This window comes from Onthophagus taurus, chromosome 6, assembly GCF_036711975.1.
Source record: "Onthophagus taurus isolate NC chromosome 6, IU_Otau_3.0, whole genome shotgun sequence".
Lineage (NCBI taxonomy): Eukaryota > Metazoa > Arthropoda > Insecta > Coleoptera > Scarabaeidae > Onthophagus > Onthophagus taurus.
The window spans coordinates 16,161,922-16,183,102 of record NC_091971.1 but is presented as its reverse complement, the minus strand read 5'-3'; the positions used below and the strand labels follow the sequence as shown (position 1 = coordinate 16,183,102).

General features: G+C 34.9%; 1 protein-coding gene across 1 annotated transcript in view; it reads left to right on the top strand.

Moving 5' to 3' along the window:
* The window catches only part of LOC111423708 (calcium-permeable channel component Mid1), a 114,940-nt gene that overhangs the window by 14,471 nt on the left and 79,288 nt on the right, over nucleotides 1-21,181 (top strand). The gene's annotated exons all lie outside the window — the stretch shown is intronic.

Below are 21,181 nucleotides of genomic sequence, written 5' to 3'. Positions count from 1 at the left end.
GTAAAGTGGGCAACAGGATTCCAGACAATCAGTGATCACCTGCATGTAAATTCACTTATACATGTAAATTCACTTATTTAGTTTTTACTTTTATTTTCTTTATAATTCGGTCAATTGTTAATTTCTTGAATTTTTTGTAATTTTTGTTTTTTTTTTCTCACATACAGATACATATTATTGTATTATTACATTATGTAATATATATTGTTATCCTTTTTTGGGCTATGCCTGTTGGGTAATAAAGGAATATTATTATTATTATTATTAAACTTCTATTAATGTTCTCTTCGACTATCTCTCTTATTATTAATTAGTTTAATTACACTATACTTATACTAGACTTACTGCTAACGTAGCACAACAAACCTTGCTATGTTTGTTGTACTAACCTTATTAAATAACCTTATTTCTCCTAACCTACTTAATATTAATAACAACATTTACTATTAGTCATACCTTACAATCTACTTAAACCTAAAGTTGATGCATTAAACTTTTTTGACAACATACAAATATTAATTTTGACGTAAGTAACGTGATGGAACACAAAATTGTAGTGAACAAAGGTCTACATACAGCATTGAATTATATTTTTGTACAACGTAATAAGATAACAGAAAATTAGTATTACAGTATGATTAGAGATACTTACTTATTCACAAAAAAGAACAAAACATAAATCATACTAAAAATTCTACAAATAATACAAAAATTAATAGGACAAAAGTTTACATACACAGTAGTTTTTAACTAGAAATAAATTTTTAGGTCCATGTAACGACAGTTTTTAAAACTCAATACTTGGTTGGCCCTCCATGAGCTTCTCCATGAGCAGATTTCAGTGTTTTCGTATATGTGATTTTGCGCTGTCGAAGCTCCCAAACATGCACGATTGGATTTAAATCAGAATTCTCAGGAGGTGTATTGAACTGCCTGGGTGCATAATATAACAACTAATATTTGATCAGGTTTACAGTATACTTGGGGTCGTTATCTTGCTGGAATATCCAGCGATCCTCGAGGACCAAGCTTTCAACTGATTACTTCAAAATTTTCCATCAATGAATGCCACTTTTCCTACATCAGATGCTGCTATTGCTCCCCAAATCATGACATTACCTCTGCCGTGCTTTACAGTTGGTACCAAATTTTTCAATTCCATCTCCGTGTTTTGTTTCCTCCAAAATTTGGCCCAACCATCACTTCCAAAAAGGTTGTCCTTCGACTCGTCAGTAAATAAAGCCCTGGGCCAGAAATCCATTCCCTTGTTGACATGAGATTGAGCAAATTCCAGTCAAAGACGGCGATTCTTTTCTGAAATCAGCGGTTTTCTTGGGGATGTCCTGCTGAAAAATTCATTATTGCGTAGAACTCTTTGTACGATTCTTGGATTCTAATTTTCGTGCGCTAGCTCTAGGCTTTTCGTTTAATGTGGAGTTAATATCTCTTCTAGAAAGTTTCTTTGGCCTGCCTGTACGACCTTTGCTAGCGAATGAATCAGTCTCATTGTAATTTTTGACGATGGTCTGGGCTGTTGCTCGGCTTAGATTTACAGTTTTGTGAATTTCGCCGTAAGATTTCTTTTCGTTTCGATGTTTTATCACCAATTTTCTAGTTTCAACAGAAATTTCTTTTCGCGATGACATTTTGCAATCAGTTAGAACAGTGCCGAAACAGAAACTAAACACTAATATATCCGTAATTCCTACTGAAAAAAGAAAATGCAATCCAGCTACTTTATGCAACTCCTAGTTGATTTCTTTAACTCAAGTGCATTGTATTTAGTTACAATGCACTTGTATGTGTGGGTTTCGTGCATCTGCAACCATTTTAAAGGATTTTCTAAATAGTGCTGTAACTTTATATTTATGGCATTCTACTTAAATTCTTTCGACAAAAGTAATAATTGATTTCTAACTGTAGTTATAAAAGATAGAAAATTGTTATGCTACTTAGGTTTTCTTTCCAAACATAGTCTTGGTGACCATGATGAAACTTGCTTAACGCCTTTCTACATAATGATAATATGATAGTTATTGCATTTGAATTTGGCTTGAGAGTATTTTGGTCTAAGAAGAGTCCGAGTTTAATCTAGTCAGGAGAGGTGATGTACATTTCTTCTGCTATTTGCAAAACATTGCTGCAATCACAGTCCGATAAAGCAGTCACCACGTGTTGTACCATTCGCTGATGGAACGAATTACGAATTAAGCGAATATTACCTATTGATCTTAAAAGACATAGTGATTATTGTAATGGGGTCATTGGATTAATGTAATTTTATAAACAAGCTAAAAAGCCCAGAGTAAGCAGAATTTGACTAAGTTGCTAAAAATATGCGAAAAATTCAAATGAATCAAACAACCACTCAAATTCATAAAAATAAAGAAAGCTGTATCCAAAATAATTAATTACGTTTGCAAGCACAACTTGATTTCTGACCACAATCTGTTAATCTATGTCTGCCGAAAGCTTCATCATCACTTTACCATTCATTTTAGGTCTTTATTGGATTCAGTTTCCCGGATTTGGTCTTCTTTTCAGAAAACAGGAACTGTTTCATTTAAAGACTGGTTTTCCAGTATAGCATGTTATATATGAACTTGTTATTTTGGTAACACATGTTGGTTTATTTATATCACTTGTTACATCTAGGAAATCACCACTCAGATTCAATTACTACTCAGACTACAAGACCTTGGAAAGATGTGAGTCCTGTGTTATTTAATTTTTACTCAACTATACAGTATGCTCATATTTTTTAAAGTATATTTTGCTAGTCATCAAAATCTTTCGGTAAAACAAGTGACTCGGTTTGGAGACGAACAATTATTTAAAGAAGAACGTTCTAGAACATTTGAATGATATAGGAAGAATTGAATCCGAAATGAAACAAAAAGAGTTAGAGCAATATTCTCTGTCCCTCCACATTCAACAATGCTACCAAATTATACGAATGTTTTAACTCGTTCCAAATCTCTTTCATTCATTGTTAACTTAGCTTCGACTACAGAGTTGATCCTCATCTCCTTCGTTTTTGAACGTTGACTTTTAGTCCTGCTGCGTCTACTTCATCTTGCAGTTTTCTCAGCTTGCATGTCACAAATGTAGTGAACCGCAAGATTTATTAAATTTAATTGATTAATTATTATTAATGTTAATTTTCTAATTGATTCGTTGAAAAACGAGATCACTTTTAGCTTATACAGTTGTATTGTCTTATTGGTTGATCCGTACGCTGGCGAATAAGAACATTCGCAGAGTTAACAGCGTCCAGGGCAAAAAGGTTTTAATACTTAAGAAGAGTATGGTCAAAGAGTCTCTAGAAGAGTCTAAGAGAGTCTCGATAGAAAGTTTAGAACTAGACTTCGTTCCTTTTTGGTATGTATTTGCTTCAGTGTATGGTCTTATAAGAAGCTTTTCTATTAAATAACCTGTAACTGCATATTGTGGATTCTTCCTGCACAGGAACCTATTAATCTTGCAATTATTTCATCCAGATACACCTCGGAGTAATGTTTAATGTATTGTCTTATGTCCGATGATGTGTAAATCTGCCTATTTGTTCTGGCAATATTGAGTTTAGTATTGCACATTTCCCATAAATTGCTTTGAGAGTCTGACATAATTTTGCACCTTTAATAGTAGCTTAAAATTAAACAATCCTTTATTCTCTAACATTAATCTCCAGCATGATTCATCATTCACAGTGATTGTGGGGATATGTGGAACATGGAGGTTTTTCAACAATTTATGAAATTTGCTTCATCTTCATTGTTCAAAAATTGATTTAGATCAAATTGAAAGAAGTTTCATGGCGATTCTACAAATATGACATCTTTGACTTCTTAATTATCAACACCTTTCAAAAGTACAGCTTCTAGTAATTCCTACAAATTGATTGCAGTAAACATAGATAACAAACTAAATAGGTACACTACTAATAACCAAACTTTTAAATTTATGAAGTATGCAACACACTACCTGGGTTAGTATTCTGCTTAAAGGATACCAGCACGCAGATTGAACCTACGGCGGGCATAATCAGAAATTTCGTAGATGTGGAATGTAATAATTCAAATGTTTTGAGTGATAAAGCAGTTCAGCTACTTTATCGAGTAAAGTTTTAGAGTAAACTGAGTCAGCCTGAATATCTGAGAAAGTCGAGACAGACATCACTACATTATGATTGAATCTTATGATACCATTGCAATATATCAGCTTTTTATTTACAGCAGTTAGCATCTAACATTTAATCGTTAATGTAAAAGCACTTGAAGTAATTGAAGCTCTATCTCTCTATTTACTACATATCCAACTAAGTTGGTTCCAATTCAACAATTTTGTAGTAAATATTTTTGTAAATTTTTACCAGTGAGAATATTACATAGTTTCTGGCATTGCAGGATCATTTTGCTGAAAATCCAAGTAGATCTTGTAATATAAGTAAATTTCTCAATAAGCTTCAACATTTTTACTGGTAAATTAAATTTTTTCACCGGTAAATAAATTCCGCATCAAAATCGTTGTTATGTTCGCTCGTAATTGAAAGAATACTTAATATAAAGACTAAATTCAGTTAACTACGTCTTGAAATCGATTTTCGATTCTGTTATATCTCGACATACGTAAGTACGCTTAAAGTGAACAAGCACTTAACGTATTTGTATCTTGTTAATTACAGGCTTGCAGCTACGACACTACCAATTTCTAATTGTTTCTATCCTTTTAGTTTTGATATTGATTGCAAAATTGATTCTTTTACTTTGAATCACTATCTAATCTAAGAGGGTACGAAAAAACCTGGGAGTGAAGATCTTGTTCTTTCCTTTATTTTACATAGTAATTCTTTGTCCTATATTCGTTCGCCATTAGATTTTAACTCTTGATGCGTTCTTATGACAGGTAAAAGAACTTGTTGGCAAAGTCTTGGTTTGGCGATATGTAAGCGAGCTTCCAATTAGATGGTGTTGGTTTCAATTTTCAGGAGGATTTTAAACTGATTGATATAAACGTTTTCTTTGGACGTTTTTAATAAATTGGTGATATGTTGTGTGAATCCACGCAAATGAATATGACTTTAAATTACCTTGCTACCTTATCTTATTGGTAGATAACTTTAAAATCAGGATTCGATCGTGGGAGCTTGTGAAATGGTTCAGACGTTAATTTATTCAAAGGCGAGATTTAATTATCATAAGTTTGGCCATAAAAAGAATTATTCTCCAGAACGATTTTACATATTAAAGTAGTGGGATATTTGAATTGCGGCTGGATAAATAGAACAGACGAACTCTCATCGTCCTCGAATAATGTGTAATTCGATCGATTTAGACATTCGGTCATGATAGTGTACGAGATGATTTGCATCATTATCTCGATGTTGTTGTTTTGGTCAGAAAGTTCAAGGATTATTGGATAATGGAGTGTTTTGCGAAGGAATTTTCCAACGGTTTCTTCCTTACCGATAATGCTTCCTAATACGATAAAAATAATTTTGGGTAGTTCAAAAAATATTGATTTGGTTTTGTAGTTCACTGATAGTTTTAATTATAGAACGTTTCAATAATTAAGAGCAATATCAGCTTAACATCAATTTGATAAATATAAATATTGATAGGTTGGGATGGACACTTGAAAATTTATTGCTTATGCAGTGTCGAACATGATTTCTTCCAGTTGACTCGAATGCTGTTTAGATTATCTTTTGCCTACGGAACATAATTACTCGATTAATGAGTGTGATTATTTGGGTTATTAAGATACTATAGGTTCATCTCGAAGGTGTTAATTTTAAAGTCGCTACAGATCACGCTTTCCTTAAATGACTGCAAAGTCTCAAGAATCCTGCAAACCAGTTGGTTCGTTGTGAAAATCGATTGCAACAATATGATTTTGGTATTATTTAATGATAATTATTTATAGTATAATTATAACTGAAATATGGTTTGATTATATTATCAATAAGTGACATATACTCTAATTTCCTGAAGTCTTCTCTTAAAATCCATCTTATTAATCATCGTATTGTTTTTATAATATAAACCGACCGGCAAAAAAAATCGGCCACTAAAATTTTGCCACAATTTCAAAGCTGGGTTTCTCGCGAACCACTCATTCGTTTTTGATGATTCCTTTTTTGATCGAAAGGTTGATCCTTCTGTAATAATCCTGTGATAGAAATTTTTATTCGGATATTAATTTGAGCATATACGGGGTGCAAGAATGAGAAAAGCATTTTTTCTCGAAATTTGTAATACCCTGTGGGGTGCAGATGCTACAGCAGAGGGTGTTAACTGGAATCAAACGGTAACCCAATCTTTTCTGAACATTTTGTTTTTTTATTCACTCTATTGTCTCTGTTACTAACGAAAATACAGTGGTTTAAAGCGAACGCCTGTGAAAACAAGACAAACAAGCATACAAAATCTAAGGTAGCGCGCTAGGTAGCGTATGTCAGTTGTTTCGAATAGTAAATTGACAGTTGTCAAATATGTCGTTGTCAATAACTGATGTTGCGCGTATTATTAGTTTAATTGAAGATGGCAAAAGTCAGCGATACGTTGCCCATACGTTGGGTATACCCCGAACAACAGTTCAGGGTGCCTGGAACCGATATGTGGAAACGGGAAATTTTACTAGGCGGCAAGGTTCCTGTAGAACACGAGTGACAACAGCAGTTGATGATCGATTTATTGTGCATAACACTCTGAGGAATCGCAGAACGACTGCTGTAGAAACTCGGCATCGTCTTCAAATGGTGCGTGGGGTTGACGTAAGTGAAAGAACCATTCGTCGAAGACTTGCTGAAAGTGGTCTAACTGCAAGAAGACCTGCCAAAAGACAGCGGCTGGTCCAGAGACATCGGCGAGCACGTCTTCAATTTGGGCGCCTACATACGAATTGGGAAATGGAACAATGGGGTAAGGTGCTCTTCACTGACGAGTCCCGATTTTGTCTCCGGTCACCTGGTGGTCGGGAACGAGTGTGGAGACGTCGTAATGAAAGGTTTGCGACCTGCACAATTTCGGAAAGAGTTCCTTTCCATGGAGGTTCGGTCATGGTATGGGCGGGTATTTCGACGGAAGCGCATACAGCGCTCATCTTTGTTGAAAATGGCACGCTAAATGCCCACCGTTATATCCAAGATATTCTACAAGAAGCTGTCGTGCCCTATTCCCATTTTATTGGTGACGGATTCATGCTAATGCATGACAATGCGCGACCGTACATAGCACGTGTGGTTAGCGATGGAGTAGCCAGCGTGCAGCCCGGACCTTAACCCTATCGAACATCTTTGGGACCAACTTCAGATACGCATTCGTCGTCGTCCTGTCCTACCGGACAACCTTCAGGAGTTACGAATTGCTCTTGAAGAAAAGTTTACCGCAATTCCTCAGGAATCAATTACGAACCTAATAAGTTCGATGCCGCGTCGACTACATGACGTTATTCTGGCTCGTGGGCTATTAATTTTCGTTATTATTAATTATTCCATTAAATTAAATTTGTTTTCTTGTTTATTTGTCTTTGTTTTTACCGCATATTAAAACTGAGAACAGATGTTTACAATAATGAAGGACGTACACAATTCTGTAATTCTAAGAAAATGCCAATTTTCTAATGCGCCATTCTAAGGCGCCACTTTTAACAATGATTAAAAATCTGTATAGGCCTTCTTTGGAAATTCCCGGCCACACCATCACAGAACCACCATCGAAACTTTCGCGTTTCATAATTGTATAGTCCACAAATCTTTCATTTCAACGTCTTCATATTCGCTCCTGACTATCGGGTGATGGTAGACAAAACCACTACTCATCCGTGAAAAGGACCTCCATTGCACTACTCATTCCTCTATTGCTCGATCTCCCAATTCACATGTAAGCGCGCAGATTGAAGACGCGCACCTCGATATCTAGGAAGCAGCCGCGGCCCTTTGGCAGCCTTCTTGCAGCCAGACCAGTTCTAACAAGTTTTCAGCAAATGGTTCTCTCACTGACATCAACAACACGCACCATTTGAAGACGATGCCGAGCCTCTACAGCTGTCGTTCTACGATTGCTTAGAACAATAAAACGGTCATCAGCTACTATTGTCACTCATCTTGATTTCACAGGCGATCGCTTTAAAATACTGCATCTTCGTTAGTAACAGAGATAATAGAGTGAATAAAAAAAGAAAATGCTCAGAAAAGATTGGGCTACTGTTTGATTCCAGGTAATACCCTCTGCTGTAGCAGCTGCACCCCATAGGGTGTTACAAATTTCGAGAATAAAAGTTTTTCTCATTTTTCTCACCCCGTATATGCTCAAATGAAAATCTGAATGAAAATTTCTATGGCAAGATTATTACAGAAGAATCAACCTTTCCATCAAAAAAAAAATCATCAAAATCGAATGCGCGGTTCGAGAGAAAGCCAGCTTTCAAGTTGTGGCAAATTTATAGTGGCCGGTTTTTTTTGCCGGTCAGTTTATAACAACTCGGTTAATTACGTAATGGATTTTAGAATACAATAACCTGAAAAGTCTGCAAGTTAAAATATCCAGAAAAATATCTTGCTCCAGCGAAAAGAAATATGTAACTGGTACTTAGATAGAAATGTCCTAGAGTGTCAAATTCAGAAATATTTGAAGTTTTGTGTAAATATACTATTTTAAATTTGTTGAATTTGACACTTTCCAGTTTTCATTGAGCTCTGCTTTGTTAGATTTTCGAGGTTGGGTTTCAACTTTAATTAGTGCCATTACGTGCTTATGAGCTTCATTTATACAATCTTATAAGATCGCATCACACCCAATTGTTTAAATAACCATTTTAAAAAATAAAAAAGTATATTAAAGCATCTCTTAATTGTGATCAGAACAATGAGACTATTTTGATTAAAGTATAATTTTAAGATTAAAGCATTAACAACCCTATTATAACACAAAATTTTGAACAACTAGTTTGAAATATTTCTATAGGTGTTAGGAATAAGTGTAAGTAAACTGCAGACTAAAGTAACTGTATGACTACATTGCCTCACGAGGCATTGTGTCTCACGTGGCAATGTAAGTGGATGCAAATTCGTCGATTAATTTCCGCAAGTTTTTTCAGTTTGAGACTCTTCAATTGTAATGGTGGCAAAAAATCTAAAATATAAGTTTGAGAAATAGTTCCAATTTTAGGTGAAAACTCTAAACGTTTAATTCCATTCAGTTGTTTTACCGAAATACTTTTCTTACAATGAATTTCATACATTTTTTTTTACCCATAATCAACACGTGACTAAAACGGGTTTGGAAATACAGACATATATGTATGTGTTATATATATAAATTATTTGTTTATGATATATAATATTACCATCCAGAAAATAAACGAAAATCGGAATGGCAATTGAGATTTCGGCAAATGATTTATGTAACTAAATTTTCTGGGTTTCCTAACACCATCTGTGAACATCTATTATCACTAAATAACATTAGCTCATTGAGATGACCCACCCTGAAACTGGCAGATGCAGCCGCAAGCAAGCCGATTGCGTGGGCGACATCGTGCCATAATACTCGGTCTTGCTCAGCTAGCTTATGTTTAGAATCAATTTATTTTAACCGCACGCGGCATCGCCTGTCGACCCCATTAAATTACATTTAATTGATTTAATTTAAAAATTGAAATTGTTTTATTAAACTGATCTTAAGTGTCGATATTTAGCAATCATCTTTGATCATTTTTGAATCTACACAATAAATTATAATATTAAAATAATAAATTTGCTAAGTATCTCGTTTGTTTCTAGTCATTTCTTGGTGACACATTTCAATATAACTTCTTTAAATTGTCATAAAAACATTAATATGGTTATAGAGTGTTGTAAATATTTGTATAATTTGTGTCTTTAGTGTGATTAAAATGTTCAATCTTTTGTAATTTTCCAATTTTAGAACTTGCTCATATTTCTTACCAATTATTTTATTCCTACATGAATACATTCCTTCTTGATTTCTGTATCACTTATTCTTAAGCTTTGGTCAGCTTCTTTATCCATCGCTTTTATTTTTAGAAGTCGTTATTTTTTTATTAATTTAATTTAAAGCGAAGGTAAAGCAAAAAAATTGTTATCAACACTAATTAAACATGTCTTAAAAGGATTGCTATTGTGTTTCTGTAAGTTTGTGTTATTAATAGTGATCGTGAGATATTGTTATGGGCAAGATCCTGGCACATTATATCATAATCTATAAGTAGAATATCGACAAATTTGTTCTTCTAAGAAGTGGAGGTAAATTTTAGTTGCAAGATTAAAAATTCTTTGCAAATATACGATATTTGAACGCCAAATCGTTCTCTGCAATCGCTTTGAAGTTGTTACTCGCATTAGGTTACATAATTGAGCAACCTTGATAAGCAACAATTTTGTACTGAGATGTAGCATAGTGTTGTAAGTGCTTGTTGATTGAAACTATTAATAGTGCAAACCTCTCATACTTGTTGTCATATACAGGGTTTATAGTGTGTTCCAATTTTTGAATGATAGACTTTAATGTTGACGCTTTGGAGGTAAATTTTACGTATGATCGTCCCTTTGCTCCTAACTTTGATGTGCTTCTCCTGCATACAATCATCGATTTATTTATTCGTGTTGCATCTAGCTATGGTCCCTTGTCGATTGCATTATCACTGACGTTGGTGCAAAAATTGCGAGTATGGGAGTGATGTTTGGTATCTGATCAGTCATTGATTTATTATTTATTTTCTTTAACTTTATCTATAGCGGTATTGAATCTAAATTGGTAAAACACACTGATAAACGCATAATTGATACTAGGTACTTAAAACTAAAATGACGCTTTACTTTTTAATAGCAAGTATTCTGACAAGTATTATTACAATGCCATGAACCTATCAGTAAAAACTCCCGGTGATTATCAAAGAAAGTGTTTAAATGTAAAAATTGTATTATTTTATACGGACATAACGTAAATGTTAATGAACACCACACTAAAGCTCATTTTTGCAGCAAAATACAATGGTGTCGATGATCTTCGAAGACCAATAGAAACCTTAAATATTTTTCTTCTAATTATCTGTCATATATTAGATTAGATTAAAGCCCATGCTGGTGCTTTATCCAAAATCAACAAGATATCAATTGAGGAATCTATGTATTGTGACAGCTTTATTTTTTCAGCAAGGTTTTTGAAAAAGAATAGCCTCTAGTTTGAAAGAGCACTTGGATAGATATAGCATCCTCTTTTCCAGGCAATCTCGGTTTAGGTCTAGTTTCAGTTGGGTATCAGATAGATTCTTTTCAATTTACCTCTTCTTTACGCTGCCTGACGCAGCTATATAGCGTGTCCCGTATCTTCCGCATCAGAGCATTATACGATTGTACGATACATTATTCTGAAGCGATCTTTCTAATAAATTTTTTTCGAAATGTTTATAATAACCGCACGGGAACTGTTTAAACGAACTGTTTTTCGTCCAATCAGCAGATCGCAAATCAGCCTCAGGTAGTCGTGCCTCCTTCGGCCGGTCCGCTACGCCGATGATAACTCGTTTCCCAGGTGTACTCACCAATAGATTCGTCACGGAAAGAGAAATAAACTTTTTCGGTGAATCAAAGTCGTCCGTTATTGGTCGTTGTTAAACAGTTCCCGTGCGGTTATTATAAACATTTCGAAAAAAATTTATTAGAAAGATCGCTTCAGAATAATGTATTCTACAACCGTATAATGCTCTGATGCGGAAGATACGGGACACGCTGTATACTTGTTTAGAAGCTAGTTCTGTAATAAATTACAATTAGTTAAATTTAATCACAAATTGTTTTGATTTGGACGCGTCTCATCGGTCACTTTGGATCCATTACCTTGCTTATACTGCGACCGTGTTTAACCCAAATATACCCACCGCACTACATATGTATAGACACGCATAGACAAAATGGAACCTGGCCAAACGTGCAGTGTTAGAAAATGATGAACTGATACAAAATGTCGATTCTCGACATTAATTAACCCAATGTAGATTCTGGAGAGGAAGATCCCACAATCCTAAATAATTTACCTGGAATATAACTTCAATCTCCAGATGAAATAAGTTTAGAAGATATTGACGAGCAGGATCCAAACCAAACGAGTGATGAGGGGAGAGAGAACAACACACATAAAAGTTGCGCTAAACGTTTGCCCAAAAGGGCTATCGAACATAGGTCTTTCTGCCCAGGATAATCTTGGTTTGAATTTGGCTTCTTCTTAGCTTGGTGATACTTTACGGTATCAGGAAATAAACCTACTAGCAACGCAGGATGCATCTTTACTCTGGGAAATACCATAAATGGTGATATAAATGAACCTGAGGCACTAACACAGCCCAAAAGAGCGGTATTTTTGCCCCTTTCCAATGACGTTATTCTTTCCACTTGTTTTCTTCCCTTTTCAGCGACGATTTTTCCGGGTTTTGAACGCAGGTAATGCCTGTTTCATCGCAATTGAATATCCGGGATAGAATAAAATTGTGTACTGTTCAAGAACGTCTTTTAAATTAAAAAAAAAACTCCAATATATTGAGCTTGGAAAAACCAGTCACCCTACACTGAGGGAAATTATTCTTGAATGTATTTCTTAGAAACAAGTACAAGTGTTTTAAGAGTATCTTAAAACAAAAATATTTTTTGTTTTAAGAATAGAAATATTATCGAATGAAATATGTCATATTCTTAGCATCGAAGAATACCAATTTTTTGTATCAAAAAATTCATTCTTGCGTCAATAATTTATAATACTGAAATGAAGAATTATAGAAGATTGTTGTTACATGAATAAGTTTTTCTAAAAAGAAAGATACGTTATTCTTGACTTAAGATATCTATTTTCGATGCGAAAATCGGATTGTTGACGCAACTCTAAGATACTCTTTTTCAAGACTATTGATTTACTTTCACTAAGAATTCGTTTTCTTGAGAATCAAGAATATTTGTATACTTGATTTGAGAATATGTGGTTTTTCTTCACTCAACAAAATGATCTTCTTGTGGATATACAAGAATGTCATAAGCTTGAGCCAAGAGTTATAATCTTCGTTCAAGAATATATTTCTCTCTGTGTAGCAATACTGGTTGACCGAGGTGATCGAATAGATAAATTACCTTGCCGTTTCAAAAAATTGGTCAACCAGTCCTTTCCAGCCATTTTTCGTTGCTTGCTGAAACCATAATCTAGATTGTTAGCTTCAGCAAATTGAAATGCTATTCTTCGTACCTCTGTTGTTGACAGTCCATAAAATCGTTTTTCTAAATTTATCAAATGATTTCGCAACTCTAATTCCATAGTTTAATTAAATACTGGTTTAAATCTTCCTTTGTTTACAAGATGTGTTATTTGCCTTTTTATTCTGGAATGGATGCTGGTTCTTGGATCACCAAAATGTAGACTAGCGTTTCTAATGAACATTTCCCTATTTCTAATGACCTCTAGTATACGTTCCATGGCGTCGTTTGAATATGTTGTTCCTCTGTTTGCTTTTCGTACGAAATTGCGAACCATATTATTTGCAATTTTGTATACGAATTAACGGTACCAATCTAAAATAACAGATTTGATTTAGGTGATGGGGTAAGTGAGTCAGTGGTATCTCACTTGCCCCAATGTTTTTATAAAAGAATAAATCGCAACAAAAGAATTGCTAATAGCTTAAAGTATGAAATGTACGAGATGTTACACTTCTAGTGTTATGAAAACTTAGAAAACTTTTCACACCAAGCGGTCACAAATATAATATGTAAAGCAACAAAATATGAAAATGAAAGATATTTACCTTATTATCCGTTATTTCGAAACTTAACATAACGCACACCTTCACAATAACATTACAACAAAATTTAACCTAACTTAGATTACTTACGTATCTAAATAAAAAACTTGTTTTGAAAAACGCACTTGCCCCGTATGACTCATATGGGGCAAGAATTTTTGAATTTCACATTTAGCTCTATCACAGCTTTTCTAATATAGAGATATAATCAAGCCCTTGAACTCATCGATTGTTATGTTGCGGAGTGTTGTATTTCGATTTGCTTCACTGTGGCTTCTGTCGCTTTGGTCATAAACCGAGTGCGGTTTCTGATTTAGTTGAGTCGATTAAGATTTGATAAACACATGTATAAGCAACTTGTGTTAGCGCTTGTACTCAACATTTTTGACCAACACTTTTTATTCAATCAGTTTAAAAAGCTGACCGTTTTAGTATGGTTACTCTAGATGGATCAATTGGAAATTTCGTTTAGTTTTTGAGATATAAATTGTTGCATTGAAATTTGTAAAATTGAAATTGTTTGTCGTCAACATCGTTCAATACACTTTACAAATTTAGTGTGGGCTTTGTAGTTTGAATGAAATAATTTGACAGAATATTAATTAATCGATTTATTGTGGTAAAACTCAAAATAGTGAATACAGCTAATGTTTAGTTTGATAAATTTGTCATGTATTTTATGTATGTCATAGTCGATAGTGATTAACTAAGCGTTTAACCACGAAGGGGGCTCCATGGCTATTTATTAACGGGCACGCACCGGTCCGTAGGCTATGAAGCCAATTAACGCGTATTATCGTTTTAGCCTTTGGGTTTAGGGAACAGGGTCCCCTGGATCGATAACGTATTACGGTTCGTGTCGCACATCGCACACCAATAATTTGCTTGTAAAATCACAGGTACTACTACGGGGGGCGATTGATAATTACTTGTTGCTCCCCGGGATCGAGACCGAGTAGTCGTCGGCCGTTCGACCAATATAATTTCAGTTTAAAGCAGAACGAAAACGAAAGTGGTCCTCGAACTTCAAACGCGCGGCGCAAATGTCAAAGGTAATCCGCCGTCGCGATACTCCACTAACAGTCTAGGAATAAAAAAAAGGGAGAAAAAAGAAGAGTAAAAATGAAATGTGCTTAAAAAGAAAAGAAAAAAAGGTTAAAACCTACGTTTATTTCATCCTCGGGACGAATTGGACGTTTTTACCAAGCGAAACAAAAGTAAATCGCTTTTATAGCGGCAATTACCGGGGCTAAATTATTTTGAAATTACACGGTGAGGTGGGCCAAACATTTTTTCGCTTTTCCTTTTGTGTTTCTAGGGGAAGGGAAATACGCCCTAGTAAATCCCTTTAACCCCCTTAAACTCGTTTGACCTCGAGGTTTTCCTGGTAAAACCGCATGCAAAACTGACCTCAAATTACACGGTTTATGTTTCGAGGTCATCGAAAAGGTTATGACTTCTGAATAGTTTATCATAAGCTCAACATAACTCAACATTATACTTAGTTAAAGATAGAAGCAAACAAACCGCTAAAATAGAAATTTCTATTAAAAACGATTTTATACTTAACCCTGGATTTAAAGCAATATATTTCGGATTTTGCATCTCTTCGTCAACTCTGAAAGTGTAAATTTCACAAAAATCTTTGTCATGTGATCAATAAAATCGTGGAATGAAGGAAAAAATATTTAACCGGCGATGCATCTGTCTGATTTTTCATACTTAATACTTGGGCTTATACCACCACGACAAAATTACGACGATATGTTTTACGTTCACGTCACGTCCATCGCATAAAACTCGCAAATCCGCGGCCGTCGAGACACCATTTATGTCGGGAATTAATCCCCGACACTAAACGTTACAACCATTCGGTCGATGTTTTCAATCCTTTTTTATTATTTCAAAATGAAATCGAGATATATTGCCTGAAACCTCGATATAACGTACTAATACGGGGAAGTGAGTGTCAAAAGAGAGCCAAAAGTACGTTATGTGAAAAATTTTGAATTTAAAAAAATTCGGACAGCTAGGACAATAGTAGTCCTAAGAGAGAATCTAAGAGAACTATATCCCGGAAAAAGATGCACAGTTCGAAGGGCCGTTCGTAACGTCATGCATAGGTAAGCTACAATCTCACACTTTCAATTAGCAAATGCTAGAACTAACAGCAGACATCGAGCTAAGTGTCGAAATCCTTACTTTTTGTGCTGTTTGTATGGATCTATTCCACAATGCAAAGTTGTGTACTAAAGCCGAACTGATAATCTAATGCATCAACTTCTTCTTGGATGAAGTATCGTACAGTCTACTCAACAGAATCCTCTCCAGTACCTTCGTCGAGTATAATAGGCTTTACATTTTTTATAACATTTTGACCCATAGGTTGCAAAAGACTATGTAGATGGAAGGAAAAACGTGCTAGATTCAATGAATAAGATATCAGAATATGATAACCTCATAGAAAAATAAAGTAAATGAAAGGGCTAAATTGAAGGCAGAACATGCTAGATGGCGAATATGCTAAACGTAAAATGAATGGACACTATCACACTATAAATGGATCTTTATAGTAGATGTTTCCCCTAAATGTTTAACATTATAATTTCAATTCTCAAAGTTCCTCATCCCTTTCTCACATAGGTTGATGTCAATTTCTCTAACTTGTGCTGTGATAACTTCTTTCAATTCTTGCAGATTTCTAGCTTTATCGACGTAGACCTTCGCCTTTAGATGTCCAAATAAAAAATAATCAGGAGCTATGAGATCAGGAGATTACTTGTCCAGGGAAAACGCGACGTACAAGTTCCATTGAGTTTCTGGCTGTATGTGCTGTGGCACCATCTTGTTGGAATTAAACATTTCTTGTGTTAATTCTGCGTCGGCGCAATTCTGTGATCAAAAAGTTTTCCAACATAAAAATATATCGCTATCTTCGAAAAAATAAGGTTCAATCAATCCAAGATGGCTTATAACACACCAAACGGTGTCTTTCTCACGGTGAAGTGAAAGAAGTTCTGTTTCTTAACAGAACAATTCAAATAAAAATGAACCTCATCGGTGATCATTATTGCTGGTTCATCAGCAAAAATCATTTCCATTCTTCAGCGAACTGCTGGTGTTGTGCAAAATCTCCCTCTTTCAGTTACTGGATAACCATAAGCTTATAGGGGTGAAAGCGAAGGTCTTCGTGCAAAATTAACTAACTAACGAATTACTCATTCCCCGTTTTAGAATAGAACACTGGACTTACAATTACTGCTTGTCTCACCCTTTCTACGGACCTAGGTGTCCTTATATTTCGAGAACGACCATAAGGCTTTTGAGTCATTGCTGATGTCGTCGTTCTAAAATTCTGTACCCATCTGTTGATTGTGTCACGTTTCGGAACTAAACCGTTACAACCAATATTGAAGCGTTGCCGAAAGCGCCTCTTCACGACAATAACAGGTCCACGATTTTAGATATGCCTCAATTGCGAACGCACGATGCTCTCTTGTCCAGATAACCATTGTGACTTAGTACAGTAGTATTTATGGCTGGAATACTATTTAAAACAAATTGTTTGAATGAATGAATCATTAGCTGAGTGGTAGGTGCCTATAATTAGCTGAAACATTTCAGTGCGCTGGGCAGCTTTTCTTTAACATAATATCAATCCAGAGTCTGCAAGCGACCTCGACTTTTTAATTAAACACCAACGTTTTCTACTCGTAATTTGGCCCTAATTACTTCCTACTGGGACGTTACAATGCACATAATATTAATCTTGAACCTCGGCCGCGAGCGACCTCGGCTTATTTAACTGAAAACCAACATTTAGCCAACATTAATTCCTTCCGGAATATTTCATTACGCTGCGTACCTTTATTTTAACATAATATTAATCCCGAGCCTCAGCCGCAAGCAACTTCGGCTTATTATCGACAAATTTGTTCTTCTAAGAAGTGGAGGTAAATTTCAGTAGCAAGATTGCAATAACTATACAGTCTATGGTACATTAAGCTATTTAAAAATGCTTTGCAAATATACGACATTTGAACGCCAGATCGTTCTCTGTAATTGCTTTAAAGTTGTTACTCGCATTAGGTTACATAATTGAGCAACCTTGATAAGCAACAATTTTGTACTGAGATGTAGCATAGTGTTGCAAGTGCTTGTTGATTGAAATTATTAATAGTGCAAACCTCTCACACTTGGTGTCATATACAGGGTTTCTAATGTGTTCCAATTTTTGAATGATAGACTTTAATGTTGACGCTTTGGAGGTAAATTTTACGTATGATCGTCCCTTTGCTCCTAACAAATTGTTTGAATGAATGAATCATTAGCTGAGTGCTAGGTACTCATCATTAGCTGAAACATTTCAATGCTCTGGGCAACTTTTCTTTAACATAATATAATAATAATATGACTTTATTGTATCCCATATAAAACAAATAGAAAAAAAAAAATATATATATATATGTATACATACACAACAAAATGTATAACTAAATGAATATGTACATAAATGTATGCATAATCTTGAAATTATAATAACTTAAACAATAAATGAAAACAACGATACCCCAATGTGTTATCGTAAATTAAAATTTAAAAACATATACATATATATACCCATATCGAGATACAAACGGCGGGATCCAGAAAAATCTGCTCTATCCAACCGAATAAACAGAAAAGAAAAGAAAAAGAAAAAAGAAAAACAACCTGATAAGGTTGCCCTTGTAAAGCCTGCAATAGAAAATAATAAAAAAACAAACTCAATTCAGATGAGAATCAACTGACATCCGCTGACTGCTGACAAAACATTAGTCTCCTTAGTTCTGTGCGAAATCGAGATAAAGACAACTGTCGCAACACAATTGGTAAAAATCCGTATGATTTGTAAATGTGATACGTAAACGATCGCTGGAACATTGAAGTTCTAAATCTCGGCGGATAGAAACTCATTCCCGACCTGGTTTGACGAAGCTGTGGTTTATATATAATTTTATTATATAGATATTCCGGAATTCCAGAGACCACAATTCTGTGGAATAGAACCAAACTGTAAAATTTCCTCCTGTTGCACATATTCAACCAACCAGCCTCTTTAAGTTTATAAGAAATTTTCGAATTCCGAAAATGTGAGAGCACAAATGCGACACAAAAACTTATTTTCACTTTTATGTTCAAGTATGACCGATGCGGATAGAGAATTCGCAAATTGCAGTAAGATCTTTTAATATACATGGCAATTTGTTGCTTAAATCTAAAATTATTGTCCAAAATCAAACCACGTCACTTAACCTCTGAAACTCTTTTAATTAACGTATCATTCAACTTAATAGCCAAGTCAGGAGCAGCAACACGCTTTTGACTACTAAAGCACATCCACATAGATTTTTCAGGGTTTATTTTTAAGTGATGGTAAGAAGCAAGAGTAAATATTTTTTCAAGATCTTTGTTTATATTATATTCAACAACACCACTATCCGCATCCACATAAGAAGCGTACAGTTGTGTATCATCTGCATAAGAGTTAATCTTACAAAACTGAATAAATTTGTTGAACTGCGAAGTATATAAAGAAAACAAGATAGGACCCAACACAGAACCTTGCGGAACACCGCTTGTTACTGCCAAATCACTAGAAACAGAATCGTCAATCCTGACCCGCTGTGTGCGATCACTAAGATAATCACGTAAAATAGATACTGTGTCTTCAGTAAATCCCAAATATAGAAATAATTTACAAATAACAGTGTGGTTAACAGTATCAAATGCCTTAGAGTAATCCAAGAAAACTACGGCGGCATTCATTTCTCTGTCAAGAGCAGTCAACAAATCATCTGTTAAATTCAGCATTGATGTAGTGCAGCTATACCCACGCCTAAAGCCCGATTGCTGCGATGGGAGTAAACCCTTCAGTTCCACATACTCTGTCAACTGTATCTTCATAATATTTTCTAAAATTTTGGAAAGCACAGGGAGCACACTAATAGGTCGCAAGTCGCCATATTCCTGCGGGTCACCCCTCTTAGGCAGCGGAACAACCACAGCACTCTTCCATTCCATGGGAAATACATGTTCAGTTAAGCAACAGTTTAGTATATGAGTTAAATATGGAAAAATAGTTGGACAAGACATTTTGATCATGTCAATGGAGACACCATCCGCTCCAACTGCAAATGAGACAATAGAATTAATCATCTCCAACACCAAAGAGACCTCCACTGGTTTAAAAGAAAAGTCATTTTTAAAACTAGAACTATCATACAGATCTAAACCAGACCCTTGGAAGTCTTTAACAATTTCTTTGACACTATCCACAAAATATTTATTAATCTTATCAGGAAACCTTAAATTTGACGGCAAGGTAGCATCTTTATGTGATTTAATATTCATTGACTTCAATTTGCACAACATTTGCAATCCATGACCAGGGACAGCAATGGAACCGAAAAATGCTCTCTTCTCATTTCTTACAGCTGTAGTAGTTAAATTCCTAAGAGGTTTGTAGTATTCCCAATGAGCTACTTCACCCGAATGCCTAAATCTAGCTTTAGCCTCATCACGAAGTGTAATCATTAACTTAATATTATCGGTCATCCAGGGAGCAGGAGGCTTAGTAAATCGATACCTTTTTATAATATCAATCCAGAGTCTCAGCAGCAGGCGACCTTCGCTTTTTAATTAAACACCAACGTTTTTTACTCGTGATTTGGCTCCAATTAATTCTTACTGGGACGTTACAATGCGCATAATATTAATTTTGAACCTCGGCTTGTTTAACTAAAATCCAACATTTTCTGGTCTTGGTTTAGACAACATTAATTCCTGCTGGGCTATTTAATCACGCTACGTACCTTTATTTTAACATAATATTAATCTAGAGCCTTAGCCGCAAGCAGCTTTGGTTTATTTAACTAAAAACAAACGTTTTCTGGTCTTGGTTTAGCTGAACTTGATTCCTGCTGGAGTATTTCAATGCCCTGCATAGCTTTATTTTGACATGATGGGACATATTTTGATGAGTGGGATTCTATCTAAAAGCGCTAACATTTATATTTAAATATACTGATGTATTAAATAGATAATAATAATAGTATGACTTAAAAGTATTTTGTCCGTTCTAACGAGGTCAGTTATGTCGAGGTTTTATTGTAGTTATATGTTAGTTGAAATCGAATAAAAATTTTAAGAGTAAAAGAAATTGAGTGAAATAAATAGTCTTTTCGTCCGTAAGAATTCAATTTATCGCGGGTACGAGACCACAAAGGGGCCCTCCTAGAGGGAATCTAAAAGGAAACTAGTGATTACGACGAGAAGAGAAAGAACTCGTCGGTGTTAATTCTAAATGACTGACAAGATTGCATTTGGGTTGGGGTTG